Genomic DNA, 5,084 nt, shown 5'->3' with positions numbered 1-5,084 from the left:
AAAGAGTGAATATATAGCGGGAGCGGGTGGGGGCGGAATAGAACCTTGCGGGAGCGGGACTAAAAAAACAGTCCCGCGCAGACCTCTAATTTGGAGCACAAGGCCAGGCAAAAGGGTCTGACTGCAGCCTTGCACTTGCACTCTCAGACTTGCACTCTCAGACACTTGCGCTTCCGCTAGCGACGTCACTTGCAGTCTTTATTTTTTATTTTGTTCTATTTTTTATTACTTTTTGTTTGAATCTCAACATTTTACAACAGTAGCCAGGTGGTGATAGTATTTTCCTCCCATACCGCAAAACGTGGCATGATGTGGCATAATGGACTAAAAAGGCCAAACTCAGTATGTTCCTCTACATTATTAATATACATAACTAATATGTACAGGCAAGCAGGTGAGCCCAGAATAAACGCAACATGCACAGTTTCGTGTTAAGCGTTTTTCCATATAGAATAAACTGTCTCCAGCTCTTTTATGTCATTGTCTTTGTCCATTAAGCTACATTACGTGTTTTATTTATAATGTTTTTCTATGGGAGAAAAATGTTTAGCGTGCAATTTAACGCATTGCGTTCTGTGCTTGTCTGCTTGCCTGTACGGAGTTGATCCTTTTAAAATCACATTTCATAATGCACGTTCATATTTGCTGTTCTGTATATATTTTGAGTCAACAACAAGACTACTGAATTGTCTTTATCATCCGTTATTATGCCACATTAAGCGTTTTGCTGTATGGGAGGACAAGTGAAAGTTTGCGCATTGTGTTCATGGCCATCTGCTTGCCTTGTAGTACATTAAATAATAACTATATATCGAATTTGATCTTTTAATTGCACTTAATGTATCTTAATACATTAAGCCATATTAAGTGTTTATGTTTTTCTACAGGAGGAAAATGCTTAATGAGAGACTTTGTGCATTGCATTCATATTCTGCTGTTCTGTGGCCACGGATTTGCGGGTCTTGTCTTTTTCTTGCAGGACCCTGTACGTTATAGTATAAAATTAGTTTTAATCGTTTAATCACCACCACAGCTTCTTGTCTCCATTGGCAACACGCACGATTTGTGTCGATTGCAAGTGATGTCGCAGGTAGCGGAGAGTACAAGTGGCGATTGCAAGTGACATTGTAATTTAGTTATTAAACTAAACAAGATTTCTTGTCTTCACCACCTGGCTACTGTTGTAAAATGTTGAGAGATTCAAACAAAAAGTAATCAATAAATAGAACAAAATAAAAAATAAAAAAGACTGCAAGTGATGTCAATTGCGGAAGCGCAAGTGTCTGAGAGTGCAAGTCTGAGAATGCAAGTGAGAGTGCAAGTGCAAGTCTGCAGCCAGACCTTCTCAGGCCAGGGCCGCAGCCATCGCAGGGGCGCCAGTCGACCACCAGAGGGCTCCACACAGCGTCAGGTTAGAGGAGTAGAATGGAACAGAATGTCTAAGATATGTCCATCACAGAGTAATGAGTAGAATAGAATAGAAGATCTAGTCAAGATCTGTGTTGACTAGTATTTGGTCTGCAGTTCGCTATAATTGGAGTTTTGGACAGTAAGTTGGAGTTGATAGCTGTAGAATTATTGGTATTATTATGACTTTTAATTAACTTCTTGATGCTGTAGGAGAAATTAAAGAAAATCTGTAGGGCAAATTTGGCATACATTCATTATATAAAAACTGAGATATGACAAACCTCTCTGATACTGTGTCAGCAGTGTTGACTTAAGTTGACCTAAATAGATTAGATGTAATCAGGTTAAAAGCAAAGAGGTGTTTGTCAAGCTTCAGGAACTTTCAAACACTACTCCATTTTAGTTGAGCTCTAAATCTGAATCCAAATAAAAAAATAAAAAATAAAATGCAAATAAATAGAGAGAAAATATCTTTCTATTAAGTACATGCCTACAAAGATAGTTGAATGGGTTGAATTGAGAAATTGTGTGCGTGTGTGATGTTGGAAAGGGGAAATTATTGCCCTAGAGATCAAAAACGAAACCAAGCACTGGCCTAATATTGAAACACCCACGCAAGGGGAAGACAAAAAGAGTGAAAGTGAGAATGAAAACGATAAAGAGTAATACAAATAAATGGGTCCCTATTTTGAAACTCTCCACAATCAGACTCAGCATGACCGATTTTCCATCCACAAATGCTTTGTGATGTCACACTATCATAAACATGTTCATGATCGATAGAAAGATATAATGCAAATTATATTATAATTATATTTGCAAACACATAAATGTATTATATAAATATATTACATAAATATAATTGCAAACACAAAAATGTAGTAATTATGCTAGTGCACTGAGGAAATGTGACAGGAGATATTTATATTTTAAATAAAGCATGCAAGTTCCACCAGTTGATAGGGAGTTTGTCAAACCTGATCATCATATTCTCCAGCATGATTTGGGATGATCCTAAGAGCAACTTGAGCTTCAGTGGAAATGGAACATCTGATTATCAGTACAAAGTGTCACATGATCACTATTGTGACTTTTACATATTTGATCAGTGACCTAGAAATAGTGCAAAAACTTTTCGTATGAACATTTATTATTCATTTTTACATCATAATGTTCTTTGTTTCAAAATTAGATTTCTGTGCAATACAGAATATTTTGCCTAAAGGGGCTAAATCTGCATACACAGAGAAGTGTTAGAAGGTCACAATGACACTTACAGCTAGGCTTGAAGGAGAAGCAAAACAGACATTCAAGTCATTCAAGACTTTGGTTCTTTTGTTTCAAAATGTGCAGTCAAAGACAAAGAGCACCAAACAGATACTCTAATAGAGAGTTTGACATGTTCTGACACTATGTTTTGCTCTTGCTAACTTTCTCATTTTTGTTTGCTGTCATTTTTGGTTGACAGGGTCGGCAGTCTCAGAGTCGTGTGTGAGCCACAGTGGCCCCGCTGCCGTCCATTCCTTTAAACAAGATGCCTCGCCCTTTACTAACCCTCAGCCACTACCGACCCTGTGCCCCTGCCCTCTTCCAGGACAGCTATGAGGAGGAAGACCCTTTGATGATCCAGTAAGGAGAAAGAGAGAAAGCATAAAACTTTCACTATGAGAGGAAATTGCACATTCACACTCACACTCACACTGACACCAACTTCTGTGCACAAACTCAGAGCAATCGTTTCTAAACTCCCACAGACAGGATGTTACATACTTGAACATGACCAGATATACACTATTATATGTACAGCTAATTTGAAATGTATATTTGCTATACAAATTTGGCTTACTATTCAGAGAACACTACTGTGCAAGAGAAAACAGTACTGAATTTAGATTCTCTCATCTAACGCAGTTTTACACACTCGGTATACACCTTAAGCTAGCTATACAGATAAAAACACAGGGAAAAAAACATGATAATGTTGGATAGCATCTGATTATTCTTTAAAAAAAAAGTTTTAAATACGTTTTAAAATAAAACCTGACAATTATTTATTATTTCTAACAAGACAAGGGCTGGCTAGGTTAAGTTAATTCTTCAGAATACCATTTAGTAAGTGCAACATCACAGCTCCATGTATCTCCTTACATCTAAAAAACATTACAGCTCAGATTAAATAACCTCGTTACATTACTTGCAACTTTGAGCCTAACACTGCAAAAACAGCCTTCATATTTCAGACACCTAGTATGCACAAAACAAGCTGTTTTGTTACCCAAATGTTTGCAATGAAACCAGTCCTTATAGTAACTAGCGTAATTTCACTCTTGGAGGAGTAATTAAACTAACTGCCATTCCATACGGTTTAATAAAGCCTGCACCGCAACTGGGAAAAAATATATAATTGTGAGCTGCTGAGGTTGCTAAAAGAAATCAAATACAAAACCACAGAATTGTAAAAGGACAAGAAGGAAGGCTGCTTAAAAAGAAAGAACTGCCTTCTCAGTGTAAATGCTGTGGCTAGAAGGCTCTGAAGAGAGTTGAGGAGGAAGAAGGCCAGAGTAGTGGAAAAGTAGAGCCATTGTCTTCCTTTATGGAAGCCTCCAGTACAGCCCCAAGGGAGACACACTGTACTCAGCTGAGCAGGAATGGAACAAGGTTCAGCTTTGGAGGCGCTGGTTTAGAGTTGTGAGATCTGAGAAGCGTGATTCTGAATGCAGACTGATGTCAGAGAGATCTAATGTTACTCGATGGGCCTCTCTTACTAGACCTCATCAGTATTGCCTCATTAAGTTTTCCGTCATTCCACCCACCTGGCACCACCTACGCCTTGTCTTTATGACGTCATGATGAGGTTTGGCACTGTGCAATCAGCATAAAAAGCAGACATAGAGAGAAGATCTCACGTCATTTCCCCTTTTTTTTTTCATATTTTACATTCACGGTTTCCTAACCTTTTCAGTTGTTATGAAAAAGATTCAGTAGGGAGTATATATATTGTTTTCCAAGCATGCATTGTCTTAGGGACCAGTGCCCAAATCACTTAAGTTAAGAATATTCATTGTAATAATTTTTTAGTCTTAGTTAATCTTTGTAAACACTTTTTATTTATATATTACTTCTATATTTTTATTAACACTTCTTGTATATTATAAATGGTTTTTTAAAAAAAATATTGCTGGTGTTTAATGTTTTGCAGTTGCCCTTTTAAGAATAGAAACTAAATTTTACATGAGAATGAAATCAAGCAAGCCTAAAACATATTTGGTGTGAAAATAAGTTGGAAAAACTATCTTGAGAAATTTAATAATCCATTAAAAAGAACTGTTATAATTTGACTATATCATATATTTCTCTAAAGGAACAATGTTAGCGATCTCAGGTTTCCAAAATCAATATATTATTGTATACCACATGGATTAACAGTATAATTTATAGAACATTTTAAGAAAATGTTCAATATTTGTTAAATATGTGTCAATGTGCATACTATTCAACCTTTTTGTCAGAAGTCCATTTTAGGTATTAAAGGTGTCATAGGATGCCCATTTTCCACAAGTTCATATGATTCTTTGGGGTCTTAATAAAAAGTCTGTAACATAGTTTGGTTAAACTTTCTCAATGGTAGTGTAAAAAACACCCTTTTTACCCTGTCAAAAACAGCTCTTTTCAGA

The 5,084-nt window shown here is 36.5% G+C and overlaps 1 pseudogene; it reads left to right on the top strand.

Annotated features, from left to right (window-relative positions):
- Positions 1-3,043, top strand: part of LOC107744278 (meiosis 1 arrest protein-like) — a 9,886-nt pseudogene extending 6,843 nt beyond the window's left edge.
- The last annotated feature ends 2,041 nt before the right edge of the window (positions 3,044-5,084 follow it).

This window comes from Sinocyclocheilus rhinocerous, unplaced genomic scaffold (assembly GCF_001515625.1).
Source record: "Sinocyclocheilus rhinocerous isolate Xijiao unplaced genomic scaffold, SAMN03320098_v1.1 scaffold648, whole genome shotgun sequence".
Taxonomy (NCBI): domain Eukaryota; kingdom Metazoa; phylum Chordata; class Actinopteri; order Cypriniformes; family Cyprinidae; genus Sinocyclocheilus; species Sinocyclocheilus rhinocerous.
Note: the sequence above shows the minus strand (reverse complement) of the source record. Positions and strands in the feature narration are given on the sequence as shown.